Source organism: Hyla sarda, unplaced genomic scaffold (genome assembly GCF_029499605.1).
Source record: "Hyla sarda isolate aHylSar1 unplaced genomic scaffold, aHylSar1.hap1 scaffold_200, whole genome shotgun sequence".
Classification (NCBI taxonomy): Eukaryota; Metazoa; Chordata; class Amphibia; order Anura; family Hylidae; genus Hyla; species Hyla sarda.
Genome location: NW_026608660.1, coordinates 365004 through 382050, shown reverse-complemented (window position 1 = coordinate 382050; position 17047 = coordinate 365004). Strand labels below are relative to the sequence as shown.

General features: G+C 46.4%; 8 non-coding genes across 8 annotated transcripts; all 8 read right to left on the bottom strand.

The window, feature by feature from the left end:
• Window positions 1-75: 75 nt before the first annotated feature.
• Window positions 76-266, bottom strand: LOC130317515 (U2 spliceosomal RNA). Its single transcript, XR_008864623.1, has one exon. It is a non-coding gene; the product is annotated as a U2 spliceosomal RNA (small nuclear RNA).
• A 2092-nt stretch (window positions 267-2358) lies between these two features.
• On the bottom strand, window positions 2359-2549 carry LOC130317514 (U2 spliceosomal RNA). The gene has a single exon (XR_008864622.1). It is a non-coding gene; the product is annotated as a U2 spliceosomal RNA (small nuclear RNA).
• Window positions 2550-4621: 2072 nt separating this feature from the next.
• LOC130317513 (U2 spliceosomal RNA) lies at window positions 4622-4812 on the bottom strand. The gene has a single exon (XR_008864621.1). It is a non-coding gene; the product is annotated as a U2 spliceosomal RNA (small nuclear RNA).
• A 2090-nt stretch (window positions 4813-6902) lies between these two features.
• Window positions 6903-7093, bottom strand: LOC130317512 (U2 spliceosomal RNA). The gene has a single exon (XR_008864620.1). It is a non-coding gene; the product is annotated as a U2 spliceosomal RNA (small nuclear RNA).
• A 2087-nt stretch (window positions 7094-9180) lies between these two features.
• LOC130317510 (U2 spliceosomal RNA) lies at window positions 9181-9371 on the bottom strand. Its single transcript, XR_008864619.1, has one exon. It is a non-coding gene; the product is annotated as a U2 spliceosomal RNA (small nuclear RNA).
• A 2102-nt stretch (window positions 9372-11473) lies between these two features.
• On the bottom strand, window positions 11474-11664 carry LOC130317508 (U2 spliceosomal RNA). The gene has a single exon (XR_008864617.1). It is a non-coding gene; the product is annotated as a U2 spliceosomal RNA (small nuclear RNA).
• A 2084-nt stretch (window positions 11665-13748) lies between these two features.
• Window positions 13749-13939, bottom strand: LOC130317507 (U2 spliceosomal RNA). Its single transcript, XR_008864616.1, has one exon. It is a non-coding gene; the product is annotated as a U2 spliceosomal RNA (small nuclear RNA).
• A 2075-nt stretch (window positions 13940-16014) lies between these two features.
• LOC130317506 (U2 spliceosomal RNA) lies at window positions 16015-16205 on the bottom strand. The gene has a single exon (XR_008864615.1). It is a non-coding gene; the product is annotated as a U2 spliceosomal RNA (small nuclear RNA).
• Between the last annotated feature and the right edge of the window lie 842 nt (window positions 16206-17047).

The window sequence follows — 17047 nt, the reverse complement described above, 5'->3', positions numbered from 1 at the left end:
ACAGGGCTGGCTAGCTGGCTAGCCAGCAAGCAGGTAGCAATGAAAGTAGGAATCTTTCTTTTTAACCCTGTAAGGGGGTGGTGCACTGTACCCGAAGATACTGCCATATCGGGTCAATGCATAGGGCGACGGAAGCAAGCTTCGAAATCGGCCCCCGTTCTCAAAAATCCATTTAATATATGGTCCCCAGATAGGGGACGTATCAGATATTAAACTGATAAGAACAGATACTACACTTGATCTTAGCCAAAAGGCCGAGAAGCGATAACCGTGAAAGGGGCGGGCCCAACAAGGTCCCCTTCATGGGCACTATCACTGCTTGCTGTCAGGGAGGCTGCCAGACAATTTTCCATGCACACTCTGGGCTGGGGGGCAGTCAACCACCAGTACACACAGCAGAACCTAAACCCATACCATTATTGCTAAGCAGCAAGACAGGGGCCCATTGCACTCCCACGGGGCCTTTTTAAATGCAATCCATAACCCGGATTTGCCAGGAACCCTTCTTACTCCTCCTACTTGCATGTGACACTGGGCTTAGGATCTGCATAGGAAACACACACACAAGCACACACCTACCTTTGTTGCCTGCAGATGCCTCCTTGGCTGTCCCCAAACGGTATCAAACCAACACCCACGGGAAGCTGTAAGCATAGAGGACATGCCTGCACCCCATTGGACTTACCTGTGTGGGTTAAATCCGGGTTATTTGACAACCTATGGCGGTGATGGTTCTGCTCAGGCAGAGCAGTGCTGATGCTCCTCATAAAGCTGTCGCTGCTGTGAAGGTTCTAGGTGACATCACAAATCCCTATGGTTACATACACAACAAAGCTGGGTTGTTGTTGTTTACACTCTGCAAGGCCTGTGGAAGTGAGTGACATCATAGCACTGTAGTTCTGAGGGTTCTAGATGGATGCAACAATCTCCTGTTGCTTCTATGAAGGCCATAATAGACGACATCACCAAACAGCTCCATAGTCACATACACAGCAAAGGAGAGATGTTGTTTACACCTAGTGATGTCAGTGGTATTGAGTGACATCACAGCACAGTGCTAAGGCTCCTGGGCCTGGACACAGCAGCGGCTGCAATATCTCAACGGAGAATACGTTTATATATATGTGTGTGTGTGCGCGTATATATATATATATATATATATATATATATATATATATATATATATATTTCTCCGCCGAAATCACTTTTAAACCCATTTCCACCTTTTTTTCCCTTCTCTTCCTCTTACTTTTTTTTCACGTTTTTTTACGTTTTTCTCCTTTTCGCCTCTTTTCTGGGCGTATTATTCTTCTTTTTCTTCTTTTTTTTCATCTAATGCATACCCCATCAGTGCAGCAATGCTTATTCAATACCGCCAGCAGATGGAGACACTGGGGGATAATTTTCTAAGGATTTATACTGATTTTTCCTGTCTGAATTTGTCGCACAGAAAGTTGCAGGCCAAATATGTGTGACATTTCTGCGACTTTAGCTTCTAGAGCATTTTTACAACATTATACATAGGTGCTGAATACATAAAAAGCGACTGTTCAGCGACAGACAAGTCGCATCGGCTGAAAGTAGGCCAGAATGTCAGTCCATGTTGGAGCAGGTTTAGATACAGTCTAAAGTATAGATCTCAAAGTCTGTGCACAGAATTTAGCAAGGGCCTCGCACCTTCTGATGCATCAGGTAGGTGCACAATAGCATAGCCTAACCCTCTGTACTTTGGTCTATATTGATGCGGGACATAGACAGCCAGCTGATGACCAATCCATTAGTGCAATGGATGGCTGGAAGCATTTGTCTTTGCCTTTGCAATACCACAGAAGCAATGCATGGTCAATGTACAGCAATGACACACCTGTGTGAACAGCCAGGAGACCCCCCCCCCCCCCCCCCCCATGTTATGTTACATAGTTACATAGTTAGTACGGTCGAAAAAAGACATATGTCCATCAAGTTCAACCAGGGAATTAAGGGGTAGGGGTGTGGCGCGATATTGGGGAAGGGATGAGATTTTATATTTCTTCATAAGCATTAATCTTATTTTGTCAATTAGGAACATTCAGCACCCACCCGCTATCAAGGCAGCTGCCTATCATGTCATGCCCTACCTGCACAGGTGTGCTGGCTACTCAAATGATCCAATTAAGGAGGCCATTTAGTCAGCAGCAGCAGAAGTCCTGTGCCTGGACGCTCCAACAGCGGCCAGACACAAGCAGAAGCAGCAGAAGCAGCAGCAGCACCACCTTTTGTTTTTTGGCTGCAGCAGCAAGGCCCACAGGGCTGGCTAGCTGGCTAGCCAGCAAGCAGGTAGCAATGAAAGTAGGAATCTTTCTTTTTAACCCTGTAAGGGGGTGGTGCACTGTACCCGAAGATACTGCCATATCGGGTCAATGCATAGGGCGACGGAAGCAAGCTTCGAAATCGGCCCCCGTTCTCAAAAATCCATTTAATATATGGTCCCCAGATAGGGGACGTATCAGATATTAAACTGATAAGAACAGATACTACACTTGATCTTAGCCAAAAGGCCGAGAAGCGATAACCGTGAAAGGGGCGGGCCCAACAAGGTCCCCTTCATGGGCACTATCACTGCTTGCTGTCAGGGAGGCTGCCAGACAATTTTCCATGCACACTCTGGGCTGGGGGGCAGTCAACCACCAGTACACACAGCAGAACCTAAACCCATACCATTATTGCTAAGCAGCAAGACAGGGGCCCATTGCACTCCCACGGGGCCTTTTTAAATGCAATCCATAACCCGGATTTGCCAGGAACCCTTCTTACTCCTCCTACTTGCATGTGACACTGGGCTTAGGATCTGCATAGGAAACACACACACAAGCACACACCTACCTTTGTTGCCTGCAGATGCCTCCTTGGCTGTCCCCAAACGGTATCAAACCAACACCCACGGGAAGCTGTAAGCATAGAGGACATGCCTGCACCCCATTGGACTTACCTGTGTGGGTTAAATCCGGGTTATTTGACAACCTATGGCGGTGATGGTTCTGCTCAGGCAGAGCAGTGCTGATGCTCCTCATAAAGCTGTCGCTGCTGTGAAGGTTCTAGGTGACATCACAAATCCCTATGGTTACATACACAACAAAGCTGGGTTGTTGTTGTTTACACTCTGCAAGGCCTGTGGAAGTGAGTGACATCATAGCACTGTAGTTCTGAGGGTTCTAGATGGATGCAACAATCTCCTGTTGCTTCTATGAAGGCCATAATAGACGACATCACCAAACAGCTCCATAGTCACATACACAGCAAAGGAGAGATGTTGTTTACACCTAGTGATGTCAGTGGTATTGAGTGACATCACAGCACAGTGCTAAGGCTCCTGGGCCTGGACACAGCAGCGGCTGCAATATCTCAATGGAGAATACGTTTATATATATGTGTGTGTGTGCGCGTATATATATATATATATATATATATATATTTCTCCGCCGAAATCACTTTTAAACCCATTTCCACCTTTTTTTCCCTTCTCTTCCTCTTACTTTTTTTTCACGTTTTTTTACGTTTTTCTCCTTTTCGCCTCTTTTCTGGGCGTATTATTCTTCTTTTTCTTCTTTTTTTTCGTCTAATGCATACCCCATCAGTGCAGCAATGCTTATTCAATACCGCCAGCAGATGGAGACACTGGGGGATAATTTTCTAAGGATTTATACTGATTTTTCCTGTCTGAATTTGTCGCACAGAAAGTTGCAGGCCAAATATGTGTGACATTTCTGCGACTTTAGCTTCTAGAGCATTTTTACAACATTATACATAGGTGCTGAATACATAAAAAGCGACTGTTCAGCGACAGACAAGTCGCATCGGCTGAAAGTAGGCCAGAATGTCAGTCCATGTTGGAGCAGGTTTAGATACAGTCTAAAGTATAGATCTCAAAGTCTGTGCACAGAATTTAGCAAGGGCCTCGCACCTTCTGATGCATCAGGTAGGTGCACAATAGCATAGCCTAACCCTCTGTACTTTGGTCTATATTGATGCGGGACATAGACAGCCAGCTGATGACCAATCCATTAGTGCAATGGATGGCTGGAAGCATTTGTCTTTGCCTTTGCAATACCACAGAAGAAGCAATGCATGGTCAATGTACAGCAATGACACACCTGTGTGAACAGCCAGGAGACCCCCCCCCCCCCCATGTTATGTTACATAGTTACATAGTTAGTACGGTCGAAAAAAGACATATGTCCATCAAGTTCAACCAGGGAATTAAGGGGTAGGGGTGTGGCGCGATATTGGGGAAGGGATGAGATTTTATATTTCTTCATAAGCATTAATCTTATTTTGTCAATTAGGAACATTCAGCACCCACCCGCTATCAAGGCAGCTGCCTATCATGTCATGCCCTACCTGCACAGGTGTGCTGGCTACTCAAATGATCCAATTAAGGAGGCCATTTAGTCAGCAGCAGCAGAAGTCCTGTGCCTGGACGCTCCAACAGCGGCCAGACACAAGCAGAAGCAGCAGAAGCAGCAGCAGCAGCACCACCTTTTGTTTTTTGGCTGCAGCAGCAAGGCCCACAGGGCTGGCTAGCTGGCTAGCCAGCAAGCAGGTAGCAATGAAAGTAGGAATCTTTCTTTTTAACCCTGTAAGGGGGTGGTGCACTGTACCCGAAGATACTGCCATATCGGGTCAATGCATAGGGCGACGGAAGCAAGCTTCGAAATCGGCCCCCGTTCTCAAAAATCCATTTAATATATGGTCCCCAGATAGGGGACGTATCAGATATTAAACTGATAAGAACAGATACTACACTTGATCTTAGCCAAAAGGCCGAGAAGCGATAACCGTGAAAGGGGCGGGCCCAACAAGGTCCCCTTCATGGGCACTATCACTGCTTGCTGTCAGGGAGGCTGCCAGACAATTTTCCATGCACACTCTGGGCTGGGGGGCAGTCAACCACCAGTACACACAGCAGAACCTAAACCCATACCATTATTGCTAAGCAGCAAGACAGGGGCCCATTGCACTCCCACGGGGCCTTTTTAAATGCAATCCATAACCCGGATTTGCCAGGAACCCTTCTTACTCCTCCTACTTGCATGTGACACTGGGCTTAGGATCTGCATAGGAAACACACACACAAGCACACACCTACCTTTGTTGCCTGCAGATGCCTCCTTGGCTGTCCCCAAACGGTATCAAACCAACACCCACGGGAAGCTGTAAGCATAGAGGACATGCCTGCACCCCATTGGACTTACCTGTGTGGGTTAAATCCGGGTTATTTGACAACCTATGGCGGTGATGGTTCTGCTCAGGCAGAGCAGTGCTGATGCTCCTCATAAAGCTGTCGCTGCTGTGAAGGTTCTAGGTGACATCACAAATCCCTATGGTTACATACACAACAAAGCTGGGTTGTTGTTGTTTACACTCTGCAAGGCCTGTGGAAGTGAGTGACATCATAGCACTGTAGTTCTGAGGGTTCTAGATGGATGCAACAATCTCCTGTTGCTTCTATGAAGGCCATAATAGACGACATCACCAAACAGCTCCATAGTCACATACACAGCAAAGGAGAGATGTTGTTTACACCTAGTGATGTCAGTGGTATTGAGTGACATCACAGCACAGTGCTAAGGCTCCTGGGCCTGGACACAGCAGCGGCTGCAATATCTCAACGGAGAATACGTTTATATATATGTGTGTGTGTGCGCGTATATATATATATATATATATATATATATATATATATATATATATATTTCTCCGCCGAAATCACTTTTAAACCCATTTCCACCTTTTTTTCCCTTCTCTTCCTCTTACTTTTTTTTCACGTTTTTTTACGTTTTTCTCCTTTTCGCCTCTTTTCTGGGCGTATTATTCTTCTTTTTCTTCTTTTTTTTCGTCTAATGCATACCCCATCAGTGCAGCAATGCTTATTCAATACCGCCAGCAGATGGAGACACTGGGGGATAATTTTCTAAGGATTTATACTGATTTTTCCTGTCTGAATTTGTCGCACAGAAAGTTGCAGGCCAAATATGTGTGACATTTCTGCGACTTTAGCTTCTAGAGCATTTTTACAACATTATACATAGGTGCTGAATACATAAAAAGCGACTGTTCAGCGACAGACAAGTCGCATCGGCTGAAAGTAGGCCAGAATGTCAGTCCATGTTGGAGCAGGTTTAGATACAGTCTAAAGTATAGATCTCAAAGTCTGTGCACAGAATTTAGCAAGGGCCTCGCACCTTCTGATGCATCAGGTAGGTGCACAATAGCATAGCCTAACCCTCTGTACTTTGGTCTATATTGATGCGGGACATAGACAGCCAGCTGATGACCAATCCATTAGTGCAATGGATGGCTGGAAGCATTTGTCTTTGCCTTTGCAATACCACAGAAGCAATGCATGGTCAATGTACAGCAATGACACACCTGTGTGAACAGCCAGGAGACCCCCCCCCCCCCCCCCATGTTATGTTACATAGTTACATAGTTAGTACGGTCGAAAAAAGACATATGTCCATCAAGTTCAACCAGGGAATTAAGGGGTAGGGGTGTGGCGCGATATTGGGGAAGGGATGAGATTTTATATTTCTTCATAAGCATTAATCTTATTTTGTCAATTAGGAACATTCAGCACCCACCCGCTATCAAGGCAGCTGCCTATCATGTCATGCCCTACCTGCACAGGTGTGCTGGCTACTCAAATGATCCAATTAAGGAGGCCATTTAGTCAGCAGCAGCAGAAGTCCTGTGCCTGGACGCTCCAACAGCGGCCAGACACAAGCAGAAGCAGCAGAAGCAGCAGCAGCAGCACCACCTTTTGTTTTTTGGCTGCAGCAGCAAGGCCCACAGGGCTGGCTAGCTGGCTAGCCAGCAAGCAGGTAGCAATGAAAGTAGGAATCTTTCTTTTTAACCCTGTAAGGGGGTGGTGCACTGTACCCGAAGATACTGCCATATCGGGTCAATGCATAGGGCGACGGAAGCAAGCTTCGAAATCGGCCCCCGTTCTCAAAAATCCATTTAATATATGGTCCCCAGATAGGGGACGTATCAGATATTAAACTGATAAGAACAGATACTACACTTGATCTTAGCCAAAAGGCCGAGAAGCGATAACCGTGAAAGGGGCGGGCCCAACAAGGTCCCCTTCATGGGCACTATCACTGCTTGCTGTCAGGGAGGCTGCCAGACAATTTTCCATGCACACTCTGGGCTGGGGGGCAGTCAACCACCAGTACACACAGCAGAACCTAAACCCATACCATTATTGCTAAGCAGCAAGACAGGGGCCCATTGCACTCCCACGGGGCCTTTTTAAATGCAATCCATAACCCGGATTTGCCAGGAACCCTTCTTACTCCTCCTACTTGCATGTGACACTGGGCTTAGGATCTGCATAGGAAACACACACACAAGCACACACCTACCTTTGTTGCCTGCAGATGCCTCCTTGGCTGTCCCCAAACGGTATCAAACCAACACCCACGGGAAGCTGTAAGCATAGAGGACATGCCTGCACCCCATTGGACTTACCTGTGTGGGTTAAATCCGGGTTATTTGACAACCTATGGCGGTGATGGTTCTGCTCAGGCAGAGCAGTGCTGATGCTCCTCATAAAGCTGTCGCTGCTGTGAAGGTTCTAGGTGACATCACAAATCCCTATGGTTACATACACAACAAAGCTGGGTTGTTGTTGTTTACACTCTGCAAGGCCTGTGGAAGTGAGTGACATCATAGCACTGTAGTTCTGAGGGTTCTAGATGGATGCAACAATCTCCTGTTGCTTCTATGAAGGCCATAATAGACGACATCACCAAACAGCTCCATAGTCACATACACAGCAAAGGAGAGATGTTGTTTACACCTAGTGATGTCAGTGGTATTGAGTGACATCACAGCACAGTGCTAAGGCTCCTGGGCCTGGACACAGCAGCGGCTGCAATATCTCAACGGAGAATACGTTTATATCTATGTGTGTGTGTGCGCATATATATATATATATATATATATATATATATATATATATATTTCTCCGCCGAAATCACTTTTAAACCCATTTCCACCTTTTTTTCCCTTCTCTTCCTCTTACTTTTTTTTCACGTTTTTTTACGTTTTTCTCCTTTTCGCCTCTTTTCTGGGCGTATTATTCTTCTTTTTCTTCTTTTTTTTCGTCTAATGCATACCCCATCAGTGCAGCAATGCTTATTCAATACCGCCAGCAGATGGAGACACTGGGGGATAATTTTCTAAGGATTTATACTGATTTTTCCTGTCTGAATTTGTCGCACAGAAAGTTGCCAGGCCAAATATGTGTGACATTTCTGCGACTTTAGCTTCTAGAGCATTTTTACAACATTATACATAGGTGCTGAATACATAAAAAGCGACTGTTCAGCGACAGACAAGTCGCATCGGCTGAAAGTAGGCCAGAATGTCAGTCCATGTTGGAGCAGGTTTAGATACAGTCTAAAGTATAGATCTCAAAGTCTGTGCACAGAATTTAGCAAGGGCCTCGCACCTTCTGATGCATCAGGTAGGTGCACAATAGCATAGCCTAACCCTCTGTACTTTGGTCTATATTGATGCGGGACATAGACAGCCAGCTGATGACCAATCCATTAGTGCAATGGATGGCTGGAAGCATTTGTCTTTGCCTTTGCAATACCACAGAAGCAATGCATGGTCAATGTACAGCAATGACACACCTGTGTGAACAGCCAGGAGACCCCCCCCCCCCCCCCCCCATGTTATGTTACATAGTTACATAGTTAGTACGGTCGAAAAAAGACATATGTCCATCAAGTTCAACCAGGGAATTAAGGGGTAGGGGTGTGGCGCGATATTGGGGAAGGGATGAGATTTTATATTTCTTCATAAGCATTAATCTTATTTTGTCAATTAGGAACATTCAGCACCCACCCGCTATCAAGGCAGCTGCCTATCATGTCATGCCCTACCTGCACAGGTGTGCTGGCTACTCAAATGATCCAATTAAGGAGGCCATTTAGTCAGCAGCAGCAGAAGTCCTGTGCCTGGACGCTCCAACAGCGGCCAGACACAAGCAGAAGCAGCAGAAGCAGCAGCAGCAGCACCACCTTTTGTTTTTTGGCTGCAGCAGCAAGGCCCACAGGGCTGGCTAGCTGGCTAGCCAGCAAGCAGGTAGCAATGAAAGTAGGAATCTTTCTTTTTAACCCTGTAAGGGGGTGGTGCACTGTACCCGAAGATACTGCCATATCGGGTCAATGCATAGGGCGACGGAAGCAAGCTTCGAAATCGGCCCCCGTTCTCAAAAATCCATTTAATATATGGTCCCCAGATAGGGGACGTATCAGATATTAAACTGATAAGAACAGATACTACACTTGATCTTAGCCAAAAGGCCGAGAAGCGATAACCGTGAAAGGGGCGGGCCCAACAAGGTCCCCTTCATGGGCACTATCACTGCTTGCTGTCAGGGAGGCTGCCAGACAATTTTCCATGCACACTCTGGGCTGGGGGGCAGTCAACCACCAGTACACACAGCAGAACCTAAACCCATACCATTATTGCTAAGCAGCAAGACAGGGGCCCATTGCACTCCCACGGGGCCTTTTTAAATGCAATCCATAACCCGGATTTGCCAGGAACCCTTCTTACTCCTCCTACTTGCATGTGACACTGGGCTTAGGATCTGCATAGGAAACACACACACAAGCACACACCTACCTTTGTTGCCTGCAGATGCCTCCTTGGCTGTCCCCAAACGGTATCAAACCAACACCCACGGGAAGCTGTAAGCATAGAGGACATGCCTGCACCCCATTGGACTTACCTGTGTGGGTTAAATCCGGGTTATTTGACAACCTATGGCGGTGATGGTTCTGCTCAGGCAGAGCAGTGCTGATGCTCCTCATAAAGCTGTCGCTGCTGTGAAGGTTCTAGGTGACATCACAAATCCCTATGGTTACATACACAACAAAGCTGGGTTGTTGTTGTTTACACTCTGCAAGGCCTGTGGAAGTGAGTGACATCATAGCACTGTAGTTCTGAGGGTTCTAGATGGATGCAACAATCTCCTGTTGCTTCTATGAAGGCCATAATAGACGACATCACCAAACAGCTCCATAGTCACATACACAGCAAAGGAGAGATGTTGTTTACACCTAGTGATGTCAGTGGTATTGAGTGACATCACAGCACAGTGCTAAGGCTCCTGGGCCTGGACACAGCAGCGGCTGCAATATCTCAACGGAGAATACGTTTATATATATGTGTGTGTGTGCGCGTATATATATATATATATATATATATATATATATATATATATATTTCTCCGCCGAAATCACTTTTAAACCCATTTCCACCTTTTTTTCCCTTCTCTTCCTCTTACTTTTTTTTCACGTTTTTTTACGTTTTTCTCCTTTTCGCCTCTTTTCTGGGCGTATTATTCTTCTTTTTCTTCTTTTTTTTCGTCTAATGCATACCCCATCAGTGCAGCAATGCTTATTCAATACCGCCAGCAGATGGAGACACTGGGGGATAATTTTCTAAGGATTTATACTGATTTTTCCTGTCTGAATTTGTCGCACAGAAAGTTGCAGGCCAAATATGTGTGACATTTCTGCGACTTTAGCTTCTAGAGCATTTTTACAACATTATACATAGGTGCTGAATACATAAAAAGCGACTGTTCAGCGACAGACAAGTCGCATCGGCTGAAAGTAGGCCAGAATGTCAGTCCATGTTGGAGCAGGTTTAGATACAGTCTAAAGTATAGATCTCAAAGTCTGTGCACAGAATTTAGCAAGGGCCTCGCACCTTCTGATGCATCAGGTAGGTGCACAATAGCATAGCCTAACCCTCTGTACTTTGGTCTATATTGATGCCGGGACATAGACAGCCAGCTGATGACCAATCCATTAGTGCAATGGATGGCTGGAAGCATTTGTCTTTGCCTTTGCAATACCACAGAAGCAATGCATGGTCAATGTACAGCAATGACACACCTGTGTGAACAGCCAGGAGACCCCCCCCCCCCCCCCCATGTTATGTTACATAGTTACATAGTTAGTACGGTCGAAAAAAGACATATGTCCATCAAGTTCAACCAGGGAATTAAGGGGTAGGGGTGTGGCGCGATATTGGGGAAGGGATGAGATTTTATATTTCTTCATAAGCATTAATCTTATTTTGTCAATTAGGAACATTCAGCACCCACCCGCTATCAAGGCAGCTGCCTATCATGTCATGCCCTACCTGCACAGGTGTGCTGGCTACTCAAATGATCCAATTAAGGAGGCCATTTAGTCAGCAGCAGCAGAAGTCCTGTGCCTGGACGCTCCAACAGCGGCCAGACACAAGCAGAAGCAGCAGAAGCAGCAGCAGCAGAAGCAGCAGCAGCAGCACCACCTTTTGTTTTTTGGCTGCAGCAGCAAGGCCCACAGGGCTGGCTAGCTGGCTAGCCAGCAAGCAGGTAGCAATGAAAGTAGGAATCTTTCTTTTTAACCCTGTAAGGGGGTGGTGCACTGTACCCGAAGATACTGCCATATCGGGTCAATGCATAGGGCGACGGAAGCAAGCTTCGAAATCGGCCCCCGTTCTCAAAAATCCATTTAATATATGGTCCCCAGATAGGGGACGTATCAGATATTAAACTGATAAGAACAGATACTACACTTGATCTTAGCCAAAAGGCCGAGAAGCGATAACCGTGAAAGGGGCGGGCCCAACAAGGTCCCCTTCATGGGCACTATCACTGCTTGCTGTCAGGGAGGCTGCCAGACAATTTTCCATGCACACTCTGGGCTGGGGGGCAGTCAACCACCAGTACACACAGCAGAACCTAAACCCATACCATTATTGCTAAGCAGCAAGACAGGGGCCCATTGCACTCCCACGGGGCCTTTTTAAATGCAATCCATAACCCGGATTTGCCAGGAACCCTTCTTACTCCTCCTACTTGCATGTGACACTGGGCTTAGGATCTGCATAGGAAACACACACACAAGCACACACCTACCTTTGTTGCCTGCAGATGCCTCCTTGGCTGTCCCCAAACGGTATCAAACCAACACCCACGGGAAGCTGTAAGCATAGAGGACATGCCTGCACCCCATTGGACTTACCTGTGTGGGTTAAATCCGGGTTATTTGACAACCTATGGCGGTGATGGTTCTGCTCAGGCAGAGCAGTGCTGATGCTCCTCATAAAGCTGTCGCTGCTGTGAAGGTTCTAGGTGACATCACAAATCCCTATGGTTACATACACAACAAAGCTGGGTTGTTGTTGTTTACACTCTGCAAGGCCTGTGGAAGTGAGTGACATCATAGCACTGTAGTTCTGAGGGTTCTAGATGGATGCAACAATCTCCTGTTGCTTCTATGAAGGCCATAATAGACGACATCACCAAACAGCTCCATAGTCACATACACAGCAAAGGAGAGATGTTGTTTACACCTAGTGATGTCAGTGGTATTGAGTGACATCACAGCACAGTGCTAAGGCTCCTGGGCCTGGACACAGCAGCGGCTGCAATATCTCAACGGAGAATACGTTTATATATATGTGTGTGTGTGCGCGTATATATATATATATATATATATATATATATATATATATTCTCCGCCGAAATCACTTTTAAACCCATTTCCACCTTTTTTTCCCTTCTCTTCCTCTTACTTTTTTTTCACGTTTTTTTACGTTTTTCTCCTTTTCGCCTCTTTTCTGGGCGTATTATTCTTCTTTTTCTTCTTTTTTTTCGTCTAATGCATACCCCATCAGTGCAGCAATGCTTATTCAATACCGCCAGCAGATGGAGACACTGGGGGATAATTTTCTAAGGATTTATACTGATTTTTCCTGTCTGAATTTGTCGCACAGAAAGTTGCAGGCCAAATATGTGTGACATTTCTGCGACTTTAGCTTCTAGAGCATTTTTACAACATTATACATAGGTGCTGAATACATAAAAAGCGACTGTTCAGCGACAGACAAGTCGCATCGGCTGAAAGTAGGCCAGAATGTCAGTCCATGTTGGAGCAGGTTTAGATACAGTCTAAAGTATAGATCTCAAAGTCTGTGCACAGAATTTAGCAAGGGCCTCGCACCTTCTGATGCATCAGGTAGGTGCACAATAGCATAGCCTAACCCTCTGTACTTTGGTCTATATTGATGCGGGACATAGACAGCCAGCTGATGACCAATCCATTAGTGCAATGGATGGCTGGAAGCATTTGTCTTTGCCTTTGCAATACCACAGAAGCAATGCATGGTCAATGTACAGCAATGACACACCTGTGTGAACAGCCAGGAGACCCCCCCCCCCCCCCCCCCCATGTTATGTTACATAGTTACATAGTTAGTACGGTCGAAAAAAGACATATGTCCATCAAGTTCAACCAGGGAATTAAGGGGTAGGGGTGTGGCGCGATATTGGGGAAGGGATGAGATTTTATATTTCTTCATAAGCATTAATCTTATTTTGTCAATTAGGAACATTCAGCACCCACCCGCTATCAAGGCAGCTGCCTATCATGTCATGCCCTACCTGCACAGGTGTGCTGGCTACTCAAATGATCCAATTAAGGAGGCCATTTAGTCAGCAGCAGCAGAAGTCCTGTGCCTGGACGCTCCAACAGCGGCCAGACACAAGCAGAAGCAGCAGAAGCAGCAGCAGCAGCACCACCTTTTGTTTTTTGGCTGCAGCAGCAAGGCCCACAGGGCTGGCTAGCTGGCTAGCCAGCAAGCAGGTAGCAATGAAAGTAGGAATCTTTCTTTTTAACCCTGTAAGGGGGTGGTGCACTGTACCCGAAGATACTGCCATATCGGGTCAATGCATAGGGCGACGGAAGCAAGCTTCGAAATCGGCCCCCGTTCTCAAAAATCCATTTAATATATGGTCCCCAGATAGGGGACGTATCAGATATTAAACTGATAAGAACAGATACTACACTTGATCTTAGCCAAAAGGCCGAGAAGCGATAACCGTGAAAGGGGCGGGCCCAACAAGGTCCCCTTCATGGGCACTATCACTGCTTGCTGTCAGGGAGGCTGCCAGACAATTTTCCATGCACACTCTGGGCTGGGGGGCAGTCAACCACCAGTACACACAGCAGAACCTAAACCCATACCATTATTGCTAAGCAGCAAGACAGGGGCCCATTGCACTCCCACGGGGCCTTTTTAAATGCAATCCATAACTCGGATTTGCCAGGAACCCTTCTTACTCCTCCTACTTGCATGTGACACTGGGCTTAGGATCTGCATAGGAAACACACACACAAGCACACACCTACCTTTGTTGCCTGCAGATGCCTCCTTGGCTGTCCCCAAACGGTATCAAACCAACACCCACGGGAAGCTGTAAGCATAGAGGACATGCCTGCACCCCATTGGACTTACCTGTGTGGGTTAAATCCGGGTTATTTGACAACCTATGGCGGTGATGGTTCTGCTCAGGCAGAGCAGTGCTGATGCTCCTCATAAAGCTGTCGCTGCTGTGAAGGTTCTAGGTGACATCACAAATCCCTATGGTTACATACACAACAAAGCTGGGTTGTTGTTGTTTACACTCTGCAAGGCCTGTGGAAGTGAGTGACATCATAGCACTGTAGTTCTGAGGGTTCTAGATGGATGCAACAATCTCCTGTTGCTTCTATGAAGGCCATAATAGACGACATCACCAAACAGCTCCATAGTCACATACACAGCAAAGGAGAGATGTTGTTTACACCTAGTGATGTCAGTGGTATTGAGTGACATCACAGCACAGTGCTAAGGCTCCTGGGCCTGGACACAGCAGCGGCTGCAATATCTCAACGGAGAATACGTTTATATATATGTGTGTGTGTGCGCGTATATATATATATATATATATATATATATATATATATATTTCTCCGCCGAAATCACTTTTAAACCCATTTCCACCTTTTTTTCCCTTCTCTTCCTCTTACTTTTTTTTCACGTTTTTTTACGTTTTTCTCCTTTTCGCCTCTTTTCTGGGCGTATTATTCTTCTTTTTCTTCTTTTTTTTCGTCTAATGCATACCCCATCAGTGCAGCAATGCTTATTCAATACCGCCAGCAGATGGAGACACTGGGGGATAATTTTCTAAGGATTTATACTGATTTTTCCTGTCTGAATTTGTCGCACAGAAAGTTGCAGGCCAAATATGTGTGACATTTCTGCGACTTTAGCTTCTAGAGCATTTTTACAACATTATACATAGGTGCTGAATACATAAAAAGCGACTGTTCAGCGACAGACAAGTCGCATCGGCTGAAAGTAGGCCAGAATGTCAGTCCATGTTGGAGCAGGTTTAGATACAGTCTAAAGTATAGATCTCAAAGTCTGTGCACAGAATTTAGCAAGGGCCTCGCACCTTCTGATGCATCAGGTAGGTGCACAATAGCATAGCCTAACCCTCTGTACTTTGGTCTATATTGATGCGGGACATAGACAGCCAGCTGATGACCAATCCATTAGTGCAATGGATGGCTGGAAGCATTTGTCTTTGCCTTTGCAATACCACAGAAACAATGCATGGTCAATGTACAGCAATGACACACCTGTGTGAACAGCCAGGAGACCCCCCCCCCCCCATGTTATGTTACATAGTTACATAGTTAGTACGGTCGAAAAAAGACATATGTCCATTAAGTTCAACCAGGGAATTAAGGGGTAGGGGTGTGGCGCGATATTGGGGAAGGGATGAGATTTTATATTTCTTCATAAGCATTAATCTTATTTTGTCAATTAGGAACATTCAGCACCCACCCGCTATCAAGGCAGCTGCCTATCATGTCATGCCCTACCTGCACAGGTGTGCTGGCTACTCAAATGATCCAATTAAGGAGGCCATTTAGTCAGCAGCAGCAGAAGTCCTGTGCCTGGACGCTCCAACAGCGGCCAGACACAAGCAGAAGCAGCAGAAGCAGCAGCAGCACCACCTTTTGTTTTTTGGCTGCAGCAGCAAGGCCCACAGGGCTGGCTAGCTGGCTAGCCAGCAAGCAGGTAGCAATGAAAGTAGGAATCTTTCTTTTTAACCCTGTAAGGGGGTGGTGCACTGTACCCGAAGATACTGCCATATCGGGTCAATGCATAGGGCGACGGAAGCAAGCTTCGAAATCGGCCCCCGTTCTCAAAAATCCATTTAATATATGGTCCCCAGATAGGGGACGTATCAGATATTAAACTGATAAGAACAGATACTACACTTGATCTTAGCCAAAAGGCCGAGAAGCGATAACCGTGAAAGGGGCGGGCCCAACAAGGTCCCCTTCATGGGCACTATCACTGCTTGCTGTCAGGGAGGCTGCCAGACAATTTTCCATGCACACTCTGGGCTGGGGGGCAGTCAACCACCAGTACACACAGCAGAACCTAAACCCATACCATTATTGCTAAGCAGCAAGACAGGGGCCAATTGCACTCCCACGGGGCCTTTTTAAATGCAATCCATAACCCGGATTTGCCAGGAACCCTTCTTACTCCTCCTACTTGCATGTGACACTGGGCTTAGGATCTGCATAGGAAACACACACACAAGCACACACCTACCTTTGTTGCCTGCAGATGCCTCCTTGGCTGTCCCCAAACGGTATCAAACCAACACCCACGGGAAGCTGTAAGCATAGAGGACATGCCTGCACCCCATTGGACTTACCTGTGTGGGTTAAATCCGGGTTATTTGACAACCTATGGCGGTGATGGTTCTGCTCAGGCAGAGCAGTGCTGATGCTCCTCATAAAGCTGTCGCTGCTGTGAAGGTTCTAGGTGACATCACAAATCCCTATGGTTACATACACAACAAAGCTGGGTTGTTGTTGTTTACACTCTGCAAGGCCTGTGGAAGTGAGTGACATCATAGCACTGTAGTTCTGAGGGTTCTAGATGGATGCAACAATCTCCTGTTGCTTCTATGAAGGCCATAATAGACGACATCACCAAACAGCTCCATAGTCACATACACAGCAAAGGAGAGATGTTGTTTACACCTAGTGATGTCAGTGGTATTGAGTGACATCACAGCACAGTGCTAAGGCTCCTGGGCCTGGACACAGCAGCGGCTGCAATATCTCAACGGAGA